General features: G+C 39.0%; 1 protein-coding gene across 2 annotated transcripts in view; it reads left to right on the forward strand.

The window, feature by feature from the left end:
- Positions 1–16680, forward strand: part of LOC127427819 (signal-induced proliferation-associated 1-like protein 2) — a 112940-nt gene that overhangs the window by 25205 nt on the left and 71055 nt on the right. The window lies entirely within an intron of this gene.

Genomic DNA, 16680 nt, shown 5'->3' on the forward strand with positions numbered 1-16680 from the left:
ACTCCAGGGTTGGTAGTCAGCGTCAATACTCGCTGAGCTACCCAGGCCCCCCCTTTTTCTGTCATTTTAGTGTTTACAGATTTAGGGTGTCATGGTAACGACATGGCCACGACAATCAGCAGAATTAGGGTGTAAAATGAGTAACAGAGCACATGCTCATATAAGCGTGTGAGCATTTGAAAGCAGCCGTGTGTCTGTCAAACAGGGATACCACCGGCACTACAGAAACACTGGTGTCATTACATCTTTTATTATTTTAGGATCGACTTGGTACCGAAGTACCGGTACTTTTGACATCCTCAATCACAATTTTACCAATTTAGATAAGAAGAAAAAAAGGATTTGAAAAATCGAACAAAAAGACAAAGGTACAAGACTCCCATGAAGCATTACGATTGTCTTAAATGGAAAATTATAAAGCTATTGATTTTAAGTTGTTGATTATAAGTATAGAATCAATATAGGCTACTTAGAGTAGTCACATACATGCAAATAATACATGAGTTGTTTGAAAGTGTTGGAAGACTTGATGACACAATTGAACCATTCAGAGTGAGTCATGGGAGTGGGCGGTCACTGCAAAGCTCATTTTGCATGCTTTGTTGGCTGCAATTCTCTGGTTGTTGCATTTTCCAACCCTGGATCATGTGTAGTGCAGAAACTACATACACACTTTACTTTTAAATTGCAAATGTAAGAATAGCAGCACTCAATTCACGTTTATTGGGTAGTGTGGACAAAGTGGGATGGATTTCATACCCCAAGTACTTAAAAGTGTAATCAATTCCAAACAAAATGCAAACTGTGCTGCTTCCTTATAAACTTGACAGGTTTTTATTCTGTGAAGAGAAAGACACAAAGACCCTTTAAAAAGAGGGCAAGAATGAGAATAATTCACATCCTCTCCCTCCTCACTGGAGCTTTATGAGTCCGCGGGCAGCTATAAACTTTTCCTTTTTCAATAAAAGCAGCTATCTGCATGTTACTCATTTCATTGTGTGTGTATGTGAGAGCGAGAGAGAGAAAAAGAGATTTAACTTCCCAAGTCATACTGTTTTCCCAGTTACAATAAAACACTTACTGTATGCGAATGTACAGTTCATTCTATATACACACAAAAGTACCTCAGCTGGGTTTTCCTCTGGGGGAATGAGTTTAATCTTGTCTGCTGCAGATCTATGAGGCCTTTGGGCTCTTATCAACACATTTAATATCTCACAATAGATGAAAACAGGCACAAACACACCTCAGAGAGTGTTAGGAGTGTGTCAAGAGTGGGCTCAGAAGTGAGAACTGGTATGTCACTCAGAAATACATCACATTACAGAGGTAACATATTGGGAATGCCTTTTTATGCTCAGTGCAAGCTCCATACACAAACTGTTTCCATAAGTGATGTGTGGTAAGCTTCACTTGAAAGTGATATGTGAGAAAATAAGAACCAGATAAAGTGATAGTAGGAAGCAGTCTATCGATATGTGTCTCTCTCTTCCATCTCATGTCTTCTATTATTTTTCTTTTCGCTTTTGTTTGACATATGGCTAAGCCTCTTTCCACCATAGTAACTCAGCAGAGAGGAAATGTGCTGTCAATCAAAAAGACACGAGATCAGAAGTTGCTAGGTAACCGGGTAAAACAGACCCCAAACCCCTAACTAACAACAACAAACTGCAAGTGCACATTTCAGAAAACAGCTAATGACACGTTGGAGAAGACGTCATGTTTGGCATGTATCTGGCTCATGGCCATATTGTCCCTACGGCAGTTGCAAGTGTTTTCACACAAAACACACTTACACATTCAAGGCTCGACTCATACCGACTGACCTTTAACCGTAAGAGTAAATGGGAGAAGAAGCAATCACTTCACCTCCCACTCTTGTTTTCTCCACTCCATCACCTGGTAAAGATTGCACGTTAGTGATCATAAGACATTTTTTGATGAGGTTAGAGCTCAATAGCCTAGTTTCCATCCACTTTTCGTGCTATTTTGTTATCGACAAAGTGAAAATGCGTAAAAAGAAGTTTGGGAAATTTGCCATCTTCTGCCTGTTTCCATTCAAATGGCCTTTTATCGATAAAAATGCTTAATGCATTAATGCCAATTTTCTTGTCAAAAAGTGTTTCCAAACCAGTTTTTCGCGACATTTGAAATATCGACATAGAGTTTATGCGCTAGAGTTAAGTCAGTAATAGCTGAGTCGAAAGTTACTATAGGTGCATCTCAAACCGCATACCTCTGCACTATTCTGAAGTATAAGTAGTGCGAGTAGTATGTTTATACTAAAAATGCAATAAAAAGAACTACGAGTCTACTACGAGTATCCAGTTGATGCACTTCTTCAGCAGGTAAAACAAAGTGTGGAATTTTGGACACTTCATGGACTCAGCACTAGGTTAAAATATCGATTTTCCAATGCATCGCAAAATTCGCGAACATTATTTGAACAATATCAAAATTGATTCTTAAATCCCAAGATCAATCTTTTACTCTATGTGCAACCTTCTACTAAAAATGAGAGGAAATCACTCCGCTATGCAACTTAAAATGTATGTATTTGGCAACTGGCTGGTAAATGTTCATATTTCATTCACCAGTGATTGTGTAGTATAGTGGTGGACTATTCAGTAGTGAGATCCTTTCATTGCATATTGAGAGTGAAAGACGAGCTCCACACAATCCATTTTAGGGGTGTAACGGTTCGAATTTCTCACGGTTCGGTTTGTATCACGGTTTTGGTACGGTTCGGTATTTCCTTTGTTCAGAAAAAAATATTACTGCCAAATCCAAAGAATAATCTATTTGCTAAACACTTCAACAGATTTGCACTTAAATAACAATCATTGTTTTTCAACAGTAACCATAGTTTAACCATGGCATTTGTAGTAAAATCATAGTAACCACAATATAAACATGGTTACTGTCATGGTTACAATATAGAAACTACAGTATTACTGTTATAAAACCATGGTGAATTGTATCAAAACCATAATTTCTGCTCAGAAAACCATGGTGACAACAGTCATGGTTACTACAATATTACTACCGTAAAACCATGGTTAATTTTCATCAGGGTCCTAAACTAAAAAAAACATTTTCTCTAATTACTAAATCAACATTTTAACTTAATACCTGCACTAATACACTACATGCATCAACATAAAGTGCATTCAAACTCATCTCAACATATATTCAATATTCAGAAGCTGTACATTACTATAGAAGGAATAACCTTGCTATTAAAATGCATAGGAGAAGGGATGTTGTGGTAATGCTGCTCAAATATTTTAATAATACATGGAAATTCCACATGAACAACTCAAATGCTTTAGTTATTGTTTCATCTCTGTTTGAATTAGCACTGAGTGCCTGCTTAAAAATGGAAGGGAGACTGTGCCTTTTCGAGTGATGTCGGCGTAAATGATTTATCAGATCCAGATGTGTCATTAAACTTGAGGTGACCGACCACAGTGCCAATGCTTCCTGAACAGTGGGTGCGAACCGTACGGTTCATATTTTTACCGAGAACCATTACAGTCCTAATCCATTTGTCATTAAATGTCTCTTTTTAAACGCTTTCTCGTCTTGACCATCAGTTGTTGATCAAAAACAACAACAAAATAAATTCTAATCATGCATAGCCCAGATGAGCCATTCGAGTCTTTCTTGTTAACATGTGCTCATTTATAGATGCTCTTTACAGAACTGCTGGTTTTCTTAAAGAGACAGTACAGTTTTTAACATGTGTTCAGCAAATCAGTGTAAATACTTGTAAGTAGTACAAATTATGCAATTAACCAATAAACATGTAACAAAAAAATAATGTATGCAATGTAATATCATATTTATTGATTGAATACATGGATTTGTTCATTTTTAAAAAGCTAAAATGCAGCCAAAATTATGAAAAACTAATAAAATATAATAATAATAATGTATTTTTGTAATGTACCCAGTTAGAAGGTCCCTTTTATAATGACCACATTAGCTGGGAGAGAATTTCTATCATGTGTAAGCAAAAGGGACTTTATATAATAAATACAGCCATTTGAATCAATATTGAATCAGAATTGGATTTTAATTGAATCGAGAGCTTCTGAATTGGAATCAAATCGGGAAATCTGCATCAATACCCAGCTCTATATTTCATTATTGAAAGTCATACAGAGTTGGTAAACATTGATGACAGATTTTTGGGTGAACTGACCCTTTAATGGGTGAATTGTTTTTTTTCCTCTAACAAGAAATAATTTATATAAATTTTATAGGAAAACTGGTTCCTATTGTGTTCTATTTGACTATTTAATTGTATATTTTTTATTTATTTTTTTTACCCCTTTTTCACCCAATTTGGAATTCCCAATTCCCAATGTGCTTTTAAGTCCTTGTGGTGGCGTAGTGATTTGCCTCAATCCGGGTGGTTGCCTCTGCATCTGAGACCATCAACCCGCGCATCTTATCATGTGGCTTGTTTCCACGGAGACATAGCACGTGTGGAGGCTTCACGCCACCCACCGCGGCATCCGTGCTCAACTCACCACGCACCCCACCGAGAACGAACCACATTATAGCGACCACGAGGAGGTTACCCTGTGTGACTCCACCCACCCTAGCAACCAGGACAATTTGGTTGCTTAGGAGACCTGGCTGGAGTCACTCAGCACACCCTGGGATTTGAACATGTGAACTAGCGAACTCCAGGGGTGGTAGCCAGTGTCTTTACCGCTGAGCTACCCAGGCCCCCTATTTGTACATTTTATTTTATTTTATTTTCCAGTTCATTTCATGTTTCTCTTTATTTACTTCAACCTATTTCAGTGATTCTCAAAAAACCTGTCTGGAAAAAATCATGGTCATGTTTAACCCCAAATCAATACATAAAAATAATTTTGCATAAAGAAAATGAAACCTGCATTTAGGACCACAGCTGAAACTCATCCTGAGGTTTTACTGTAATAGTCATTTTTTAATGTATTACAGTAAAAGAGATACTGTTGTTTGATGATTGTTTCAGGTAAAATCAGCAAATATTAAAGTCAGTACCAATGAGGTACTACTGTGATGAACAAATGCTTTACAATTTAAATATGATATCATTTTATTCACATTGCGGTGCAGTGATCAGAATTGGGGGATAAAATGTGCCTTAACTGTCATGAAAATATAAGAAGTCCTCCTTGACAGGTTTTGTGAGTATAACCCATTTATTTTCTGTATTGTCCGTTTAAATACATTAAGGACTGTAAAGGTTTTGGCAATATTGTAAATGCTGACAATCATGCCAGTAAAGCTCTGAGTGAAGGAGAAGAAAGTTGGGACTGTGTGTCCTGTCCTTGTGTTAAGACTTGTATAAAAGATTGGGTTACCCTGGCAGAGCGATGTGTAAATATTCCCCTGGAGACTTGGCATAGCTGTAGGCAGAGCGAGGCGTGGCAGCGTGGGTATTTGTCGCAGTGGTTGGGTCAGACTGTATTATCGTCCAGCTCTGTGTGCTCAGGCTGGGTTTCAGTTCAACTGCCCCAGAGACCATTTCATGTCACTACTGTCTGTTTAGATGCACTTTTTATGATGCACTTCTCTTACTGAAAGGAAGTCTGAGCTATTCAGTGTTTTAGTGTGTGCATCTTGAGCTGACCCTGCTATTTATGTATGTCAATCGATCAAACTTTTATTGCACATTTCCTATAAACAGATGCAGGAAATATGATGACTTGTATATTTGGCATGTGGACAACAACAGGGCAAGTTCACATTTCCGTGGGGCAGCGAACGCAAGTATTGTCATGTGCGTTGAATAGCCTCTTCGGGGTGCTTTGATTTCAAATCAAATGTCATTGAACTTGTCTAATTATTGCATGTAAGTATGCACACCAGAGCTAAAGGGAAAAACACTGTCTCACCTTTTATCGAGCGCTAAAACTTTGCTTGGTTAAAAGCAACCGGGAATCATGTTTAATGGTGGACAGTAACATGAAGTAACATGTTTAGAACGCAGCACAATAAATCAAACACAACGCAGGTGTTTTGAGATGCGTTTATAAAAATTGACGTTTTTATTTTATTTTACTTGGTGTCTAAAATGCAGCGATTCTGCATGAGACGCTTAAAGAGAAAACTGTGTGATTCAGCGCAACAAAGACGTCTGTCCAGCACGTTAACAGTATGTCGAAAAAAGCGCTGGCGCACACAAAGGCATGTTTGAACAGCCCCTAACTCGCTGACCCAACTGAAAAACTGACCCAAACCCTGCCGGAAAACCCGATTGTTTTTTCAGAACTCATTGAGTTTGGGTCAGGTTTAAGACATTTTTTGCATGTGTAGAATAACCGAAAATTTATTTTGGTATTCGAATAGTGCCGTGTCGAACGGTTAACCAAATGTCGACCATCAATGCACATCCCTAGTATATATTGCTTTATTTACAGAAAATGAGGTATATGAAGTTTGATTGATTGACATAAATACTGTACAGTATATGGGTGTTTCTTCAACTTTGTGTACTTTAAGCACTGTGGACTTCTAGAAAGTAAAGTCTTGTTAAAAAAAAAAAAAAATTCCATACACTCGCTAGTTTATTTAATTTGTCTGCTAATAGTGTCCAACAGTGTACATGCATCACAGGGCTCCAGACTGCGACTAAAATGGTCGCAAATGTGACCAAAAATAAATGATTGCGACAATTATTTAAAATCTAGTCACCACTGGCGACAGCCGCGATGTGTACGTTCATATGCGGTTTCGTCAGATATCATCTTGTGAGTTATTGACTACAGCTTTAGAGCGCCAGTGTGTCCTGTGCCACTTTTCACCCTTTCTGTTGATGGTATGAGCTCGCTGGCGGCATGCAACAACAAACACAGCACGAGCCATGAGATGTATATATATATATATATATATATATATATATATATATATATATATATATATATATATATATATATATATATATGTGTGTGTAAATGTATAATATATAAAATCAATTTAATTTAATATATGCACTCCCATATATTTGTGATGTGAGATCTACACTACTATATGCATATTATACTATGTAAATACTTGTTATGTAGATTCTGAAGGGCAGTACTAAATTTTAAAAAAATATTTTATCTCTTATATTTGTATAAATTCTGAAAGGGGTGTGAAAACTTATGAGACAAAAGGGGAAAGCAAATTTGTGCACTCAACTATACAGTATATACTGTATATTAAACACCCGATTAATGAGTTATCAGCTGTCTTTTCTTTGGCTTTCTATCTTGTTTTTGAACAACAATCTAAATCGAGCAATTCTGTGACGTGGCAACTAAATCAGCGATTTGGCTACTAAATGTTTCAGTGCCAATGGCTCTTTGCATCACATGTCCTTTTTGTCATGAAAATTCCCCCCACAGTGTCATTTCCAGCACATCTCAAATTCTGTTTTGGGTTTTTCTGGAATACTTGGTGGAAATGACATTTGACTATTATTTATAAAACGTCTGACTCTGTTGTCTTGCTCAGGCTAATTTCATAGCTAACATTTTATGTATCCTAAATACACACAATTAAAGAACATTTGTAAATTTTTTGCATAATTTGGCAAAATTACAGCTTGAATGGATATGAATGATATTTCAGTGATATTTACTGTGATATTCCTTTGTTTTATCCCAATATCACTTGTCTCTATTTCACACAATAAATATTGTAATGCTTTGTTTATTTCACACGTTGTTTGAACGATCGTTCTTTTAAACATGCAATAATTCATTTTTTTTATAAAGCCTTTTCAAAGTTTAATATTGAAAGTCTGGGCCTCGGACAAGGCTAAAAGAATTAAATCTATTCAGAAATGGTACCCTAAGTACCCAAAATAAATGATAAAGGCCTGGTAGAAAGTTTCCAATTAAATTTTAATGAGGTCTATATATATCAGGGGCAATGGTGGCTCAGCGGTCAAGGCTCTGGGTTACTAATCAGAAGGTTGGGGGTTCAAGCCCCAGCACTGCCAAGATGCCACTGTTGGGCCCTTGAGCAAGGCCCTTGACCCTATCTGCTCCAGGGGTGCTGTATCATGGCTGACCCTGCACTCTGACTCCAGCTTAGCTGGGATATGCAAAAAAAAGAGTTTCACTGTATATGTGCAAATGTATAATGTGTGATAAATAAATATTTTGACCTTATATATAAGGTCAAATCTGTTTGCTTTTAATAAAAATCAACCCCTGGGACATGATATTGCTTGAAGTTGAAGAAACACCCATATATATTATACACTTCTCTGGAATACTTCAAATATTTTTCTTTAATGAGTGGTAATCTGTATTAATGACTTTTGTCAAAGACAGCTAATTTCCTTCATAACTGTGCTGGTTTCATGTCTCTCGTATCACTCCGTGGTGTCTTCTTTTCTTACACACTAAAATAATTTAGACTAAAATCAATATTTCATGTGCATTTATTTTAATAAGTAGCAGTGTAATAAGCAGGTAAATGTACATTATCATCACGATATAATATTTTCTCAAAAAGAGTAAACAAGTTAGATAAGTTAGGTGTAAATGAGAAGATAATTTGAGTTGAAAGCTCAGCAAAAAGCAATCGTTTTATTTTAAGTGTAAATGTGTCATTCTGTCATCTTGCATCTGGGCTTGCCTGACTGTTGTCGTCCTCCACTCGCCCTTTCCACCACAGGAAGTCAGTTGACAGCGCTACAGCATATGGTTCTTACACAGGATTATTGCACCTCTGTCCTCTCTATCCATCACTCTCTCTTTCAGCCCTTCCATAACCCCAGAAACTAAAAGCTAGAGCTGAATGAGAAGAGAAGCGTGTAGAAACATCTTAGCTGTGCTTATAGAGGGTCTCCGTATCAATGCAGGTGGGCTGAATCGGTTTGGGGGGAGGGTGGAGTTCAAGAAAAGGGGGGAAAAGGTTTTTTTCTGCTGGTCCGATAACTGAAGTTTCTTGGTTCCGCCTCCTTGCTATAGAAATGCTAATATGAGGCAGCGACACCAGTCGTTAGGGGCTTTTGTTCAAGTGGGTGAGGGGGTTTGGAGAGATGTGGGGGTGAGGAAATGAGGGTTTGCGTTCATTTAATTGTGTCTGAGCATTTCTTTTCTTTACCTCCTTGGTCTTCTCTTTAAGTTAACTGTGCATTCTCCACACACCACTTCTCGTAATCAGTAACCAGCATCATATCTCCATATCAGTGAGGTTTGTGGCCTACACAGAGGATGTATTGATCTGCTCAGGTAGAGCAAACAGTGTTTTTGGTTTGTTTTCCCCAAGTAAATCTTTGGGTGTGGTTTCCAGGTGTTGTCAGCACAGTTGCCAGAGTGTTGAATGTTGGTTTGTAAAGCCAAGGCCTTTGGGACTATTCTGCAGACACGGATGGATTTACAGCTGTTTGCTGTTTTTCTGTGGTGAGGATGTGGCGAGGACAACAATTCCAAACCCACTGGCTGAGCTGAGCTGATCAGTCCTGACACGACTGCCAAGTTGCTCTTGATTCGTATCTGATTGCTGGTAGAAAGAATGCAGGTTTGTTTGGTGAGTTGTGCTTCTTTGTGTTTGACATTTGTAACAAGCTGGATCTCTCTCATCCGGGTTTTTTGAGAGTTCTCAGTTGTTGTGAACGGTTGCAAGATGATTGCCTTTAACCGTCAGCAGGACAGTTGTCCTCCAGCAGATGTGTTTTTACTCCCATTTCTCAGTTTTGCTCTCTTTCTGTCTTTTTATTGCATGTTTAGTTTTAGTGAAAGCATTGAGTGATGGGATAGAGATGTAGGTAAGTGTGGGAGATCATTGGTGCATGTTTGTGTATGTGTTCATAGAGGGGTGTCCAATAGTCTGAGGGGACGTTTACTAAGATTGGGAACCGAGAAAAGGTTCTTCAACAAGTTGTATTTTTTTCACCGATGCGAACAGAACAGTGTACTAAAATACTCTGTCCATGTTTCCTGCTGCACTATTTAGCTGCAGCTCTGCCCCGCTACTGAATCTACTGTATCTACAGAAACACACAGCGTGTGACCAGTGTGGTCCGATTTCCTAAAGGAAAACTCTGATGAGCTGGTTCTTTTGAATCTATAGTGCGAAACATACAGCGAAACCAGTGTAGTCCGATTTCCGAACGGATGACTAAAATGAGCCGGTTCTTTTGAATCTAAAGCATGAAACACTCAGCGCGAACAATGTAGTGCGATTTCCGAACAGATGAGTCTTATGAGACGTTTCTTTTGAACCTACAGCTCAAAACACACAATGCTTTCTGAACAAATGGGTTCTTTTTTAGTGAATCAAAAAACACTTCAGTTGGAGACGTTACTGAAATAATCTCACTGGCCTGGAAGTAATGACTTCCATCATATCCAGTGCCCATTTTGCTTGGACTGGATGCAAGTTTCCAAGTAGTTGCAAAACCTGATGATCATGCTATCCAGCATGATTTGAGAACCTTCCAAAGAGCATCTTGTGTGCTTTAATGGAAGTTATTTTTTTTCCATTGAGTATTTGATTAGTGACCTATAAATAGTGCAGAATTATTTAGAATTTTGTTTCATTTGTTTACATTTTTTTTAAAAACCTAAAACTTTGATTTCCAGGCTTAAATTTGATTTTGACTCCCAGATTTTAAATGTGCTCTCAGACTTCTGGACCCCACTACTTGTTCAAGGGTACATTTCAGCTCTGTGTGTGTACTGGTGAAGATATATGTGTCTTGTCGTTTTGTGTGTGTGTGTGTGTGTGTGTGTGTGTGTGTGTGTGTGTGAGAGAGGCTGCGTTGAGGAACTCTGAATGCCAGATGGTGCTTGTTAAACTCAAAAGCTCTCCCACTCGACTGGAGCTCTGCGGTGTGGACCACATGCTGTCTGGATTGACCAGCCTCAATTCAGACAGGCAGAATTCTCACACACCCAAAGCTACCTGCTGCTCCAGTTTTCTCACAGGCCCTTTCAGCCTCTCTTTCAAGTCCAGCATGTTGTCAGAATCTGCCGGTGAATGAATGTTACCGCCTGAGCGCGAGAAGAAATGAGTTCAGCTCTGGGGACAATGCCGCAGGCCTCTTTCCACAAAGCTGTCTGCCGCTGTTCAAACCCATAGAGGAAACACTGAATGAGACGAACAAGCAGGCAGTGTACTTCAACCGCCCATTTCTAGATGTAGTGAGGTTTGTGTAAGACCCTCGGCACGTTTGCTCCCTCTGACCTTAAAGAAGCCGAGACAGATTTAAAGTTATGCCATTGATTTCTGTCCAAACTTGCCGTCAAGCTCTTTGTGTGCTAAATGACTAGTACCCACACGTTTGTGTCTGGTCCTGTCATGTGAAGGTGTTTTTGTGTTTTACCTGTAGTGTTGTCAGCAGGTAGCTGTACAAACCTGAACGGCAGAAATCGAATCTCCTGTCAAACTTTCAGCATGTTGTTTTTCACCCTGGAGCTGTACAATGAACTGAACGTGTTTTGCTTTATTATTCAAATTTTAATGGAACGAGGCACTAGACCGACACGTCCTTTATTCCTTTTATAAGCCGTCACTGATGTGTGTGAAAAAAAGGATTTGTGTCCGGACAAAAGGCTTACATAAACTCTTAACACAATTTTTTTTTTTTAGCAACTAGCAGATGAACATTGTTCGCATAAGCCCTGTTGGGGCAGAGCCAAGACTTCTGGTGTTAAAGACTAAGAGCCAGGGGTTAATTTACTTCATGGCTTTGTTTAAGATGCCCCCGTTCAAGCTTCCATTATGCATAAGATTGGTGCCATTTGTGGGAAACGTGTCATATGGAAGACATTAAATGGGTTCAAATTAGGAGAACTTACACTTAACACTGCTCATTAGCCAAAATAGTTGTGTTGCCTATAAAAGAGAGAATGTGTGTGCCTGTTAAAGGCCTGAATTTGCCAGTGTAGACGTGAATGCTTGGTGAACGCATCGCAGGTGTAAAAGTTTCTGGTCAAATTTTCAGCCGAGATTTTCCGCTTTTTTCTCTTTCGGCCAAAAAACCGAAAAAAGCATTTTTCGGCAGCCAAGATTTCGGTGCATCCCTCACGAAAAGTGTAAACACTATTGCTTTGTGATGCTATCAAAACATTGCTCAGTTCGCAGCAACATTCGCTCCACAAGTGGATTGAGTTTGGGGCGGGACTATCTGTTTGTCCGACCAATAGAGTGCAACAGTGCCCGCCCACTTTTTCAGCTGTCTTGGGTCCGGAAGTATTTTTCTCATTCATTTTTTTTCATAGGAATTCCATAAAAGTCTTAATAAAAGTGCTATGAACCAAACCAACCAGCTCTGAGGTGAATCACAACATTTCAAACTTTAATTTGAAGCAGAAAATGTATTTGAAAACAGTCAAAAAGACAAAGGTGCAAGACTGTGTACTTAACTTCTTTCATGGCAGAATGAACTGCAATCCCATGAAGCATCAAATTTATGAAATTTGTCACGATTATGACATTTTGGCTGACGATTAATTGTCAAATAATTGCAATTATGATGATTAATTGTATCCTTAAGGCAGGGGTTCTCAACGGGGGCGTTCAAAGGATGCCAGGGGGCAGTGAGAGCAAATTAGTAGAGAGGGGGGCGATAGGTTATAAATGGGGTTATAATCAAATCTATCATCCCTCTTTGCATTAAAACGTTTACCTAGACTTGGTGTATATCAGTTGGGTCTCAATTATATGCGTTGGTACTCATTTGTCCCGCGGTTCATCCGATTCTGAAGTCTAGCGACGCATCTGAAGTATCTGGTTTTGCAGCGTCAAATACACAGGTGGAGGCACAACCTCGTCTAATGCACCTGTATGACTCTGTAGATGGATACGGCTCAATGGACAGAGCAGCTCTTACAGCTCGAGCACTTACACTCGCAGCTTTGCGAGAATCACTGAGAAGCGGAAACCTTTTAAATTCGGCACAGAGTTCAACATCACCACCCTTGACTACACTAACGGTACTTTAGGGAGAAATAGATTGATAATAAATATTATATCACTACTTCAGCTCTATTAAATTTGTCATAGGCTACATTAGGGGAGTGAGGGAATATAATTAACTATAAATATTTATATTGTGTATTTATGGTTTTTACATGTGTTTAGAGTAGGTCTACTGTTTATAATTATAAAAATGCCATAGTCTGTTTATAGAAATCATGTTACATCCAACCACGGTAGTGAAGAAGATACATGCTTCCATGTGTTTACTATGGTCTTGTTACAAATACCACTGTTAAATCTATAAAAATAAATAATTCATGAATAAATACAATTTTTCAAAAAGGCAAATGTAAAATATATTAACAATATCACTTTTATTATTAGTTTCTGTCTTCGCATTTCCATTTTATAGGCCCCAGATATAGCCCTCCATCTGCTTGAATTCAAGAAACGCAAGGTTTGGTTTCACATTCATGACGCGTAAGCCTGCTGAATTAATTAACAAAACTTAAAAATTATGCAATGCATCGAAGTTGTTGTGGTTTGATTGGCTGAGGTAAGGGAATGAACTAGGGAGGCGTTCATCAAAAAAAGGTTGAGAACCATTGCCTTAAGGGCTTTCATGGTTAATTGTCATATAAATTCTTTAGGTGTGCTTTTTTCTGCATGTGTGCTTCATACACCTTAAGAAGTCATTTTTAAATATTTAACTTGAAATATATAAAACAAATAATAAAACTGAGATAGGGGAATTGACCCTGTTAAGCCCACATACCATATAAGCCCACTTACGGTTTTATTTTGAAATATAAAAAAGACAAAATAGAAAAATTACTTGTTGCAGAGGAAATGGAGTAACTCAGCACGCCCTGGATTCGAACTTGCGACTCCAGGGGTGGTAATCAGCGTCTTTACTTGCTGAGCTACTCAGGCCCCCAAATGTTTCGTTCTTGAGTTATTTGGCACCATGTGCTACCACTGTTCACCCACAAAGTTCGGTCACAAAGATGGATGTAGTAAAGAACATAAATGAATAAAAACAGCTGATAACCACATTAAATGAAAATATTTAAGAAGCTTCTTGAGCACAAACAAGATTTAGTGCTCTGTCTGTAATTATAATCCAGAAATATAACTTTGTTTTCATGTGGGCTTGTAATGAACAGTGCCTTTGAAAAGCCTCTTTGCTCACAGTTTAAAAGCAGAATAATTATTTTATTTGTTTAAACAACAATAACAAACATGCTCTACTACATTGTAAACATTTATTGTACTACATTTATTCATGAAAAAAAATATTGCGTTTTCTTTGACTCTACTATAAATTATTGAAGTTTATTTTCCATTGAACCTTATTGTTCCTAATAAGCCCACTGGGCAAGTAACCCATTGAACCTCATAAAACTTAGATGTGATTTCCTTTAAAGGCTTTAAAAAATAAAATAAAAAATGTAAATACTTAAAATATGTCTCTCTTTTTGGTCAACTTTAGTTTTGATCAATTTTACATTGACTGTTGTTTTTTTTAACTCATATTTTACATTATATAGTTTTTTAAAAAATATTATATTTATATTATATTTTATTATATTATGCAATAGTAAAATATTTCTTTCCTAATTTCTTCACTTTCACATGTTATTTTAATGCTCTGAATAAACACATGAGCCCTTATTTGTCATGAAGCATAACCTCTGAGATTTGTGTTACTGCTTGTATGAACCAGGAACATTTGCCATTACACGATCATTTAAAGTGAAGCCGGAGTGCTTAGCGTTCTCTATCAAAGTATATTTGTTCATTTATATTTTCGTGGGAGTTTGGCGTGAGCCTCCGGTGACAGTGCATGCATCAGAGTGCTTGAGATGCGCTTCACGCGCTCTTCCGGACAGGAGCTGGTTGACGTCTGCGGTGCGGCTCAATGACGCTTGGACTCGGAGTTCACTCGGTATATTCACTTAAAATTCCCTTATTTCGGCATTAAAATGTGATTGGAATTAGAATGCCCAAAAATCACGGTTATCTCAAATAATGATTGGATGGTTATTTAATAATTGCGACAGGCCTAGTTTCGGGCCTAAAGTGCGTGAGAGGAATGGCTTGTAGTGGAGAAGTTGGGTGGCCCTTCATGTTTAAATCCAACTGGCTGTGAGCAAAAGGTCTTTATGATAATAATACAAGCCTGTCTCCTTCATCCCGGTCTAAACAGCTATGAGATTCCAATTTGTAACAGTGGGTTGGGCAAGGAGGAGGTGGGAACTGGACGAACCATCAAAGTAATATTTAATGAAAACTTAAACAAAAAGACACAAACATAAACACACACACGGCAGCTGCGTGTGGCTCTCTCTCTCTCTAACTGCCACATCCGGCTCGTCCCTATCCCTCTCCTCGGCTGATTAGCTCGATTGGGGCCCGGGCGTGTGCACTCACGGCCCGGCCCCACCCTCCTCCTCGTCACACTCCTCCCTCCTTTGCCTCATGCCGGGGAACCCCTGGCATGACGTACACCACCCCCACCTTTCCGCACCTGCCGGCAGGCTTTTCCCGCCTTCCTTGAGACCTGGGAGGGAGACAAGGGGAGGGAAACAGGGGAGAAGGAAAGAGCGAAGTGGAGCGACAGTGACAAATTGCTCGCCGGTTCCCAGACACACCGTCGCCCGGTCCTCAACCACTCCTCCACCCTCTGGCGGACGACAGCCTCTCCTCCCCGGGCGGACAGCAGCGAGTCCTCCGACACAATTGTAATCAGAAACATCATCAGTCAGTACATGAAATACCGTGTTCACAGTATGTGTCATAAACAGGACTTTATCTTTCATTGGGCCGGATGCCATAAACTCCATTGCAGACATTCGTGTTGGTGAGCCAACGTAGCAGATGCTGACTGGCTGTCTCTGTTTATGCCTATCTGACTCATTTTTGCAGCATCAGTTATCCAAGTCAGGAAGGGTCTGAAGCCAAGAAAAGAGTGGAGTGGAAAAGAGGTTTTGTTTTCGCACAGTGATCACAATTTGACTTATTACGGGCCTTTTTCCAAATTATGAGGGGTAGAGCAGTCAAGCTGTGAGCTTTTAGCATGAAATTATGGGTCTTCCTTCTTGTTTAAGTCCCAGCAATGAAAATCACAAGATCTTGACATGTTCTGGCACACAAGCCTGCATTCCACTGTGAAATCTGCCAATGAGAGGTCATTTCGCTGCACAAAATACTACGGAAATAGTCCTGTCTGGGCTGTATCTTCTTGTAAACTAAGGAAATATGAGTTATTGTGTTTAAACCAGAACACTGACTCCTTCCTACACCACGGTGCTTTCTCACGGGCCCTTTCCCTGTCTGTTTGTTTGCTGTTGGAGGGCCATGTTTGTTTGGCAAACACCTGGAAATTGTATTAACCCAAATGGTAAAGGTTAGTTACTGTATTGCCTTCAGAGGGCCCCTAATGCACTCCCTGGAGTCGACCTTTCAACTCCTGCCCACACTGCCTGTGAGGGTGTGAGACCTGCTGTTTGTTTGTTTATTGTTCATCCCCAATCTTTCATTGGGTCTGTTCCTCTTCGTTTCTTTCTCAGCACTCACACCCTGATGTTTTCTCCGGTCCAGTATGCAGCGGAGGTAGCTTTCAGCTTTTCAAAGTTATCTTGACCTTTTAATATTGCTTGGCTGTGGAATCAAAAATATATATATATATATATATATATATATATATATATATATATATATTTACCTGTCTAGGGCTGTCACGATTAT

The sequence above is a fragment of the Myxocyprinus asiaticus genome, chromosome 37, assembly GCF_019703515.2.
Source record: "Myxocyprinus asiaticus isolate MX2 ecotype Aquarium Trade chromosome 37, UBuf_Myxa_2, whole genome shotgun sequence".
Taxonomy (NCBI): domain Eukaryota; kingdom Metazoa; phylum Chordata; class Actinopteri; order Cypriniformes; family Catostomidae; genus Myxocyprinus; species Myxocyprinus asiaticus.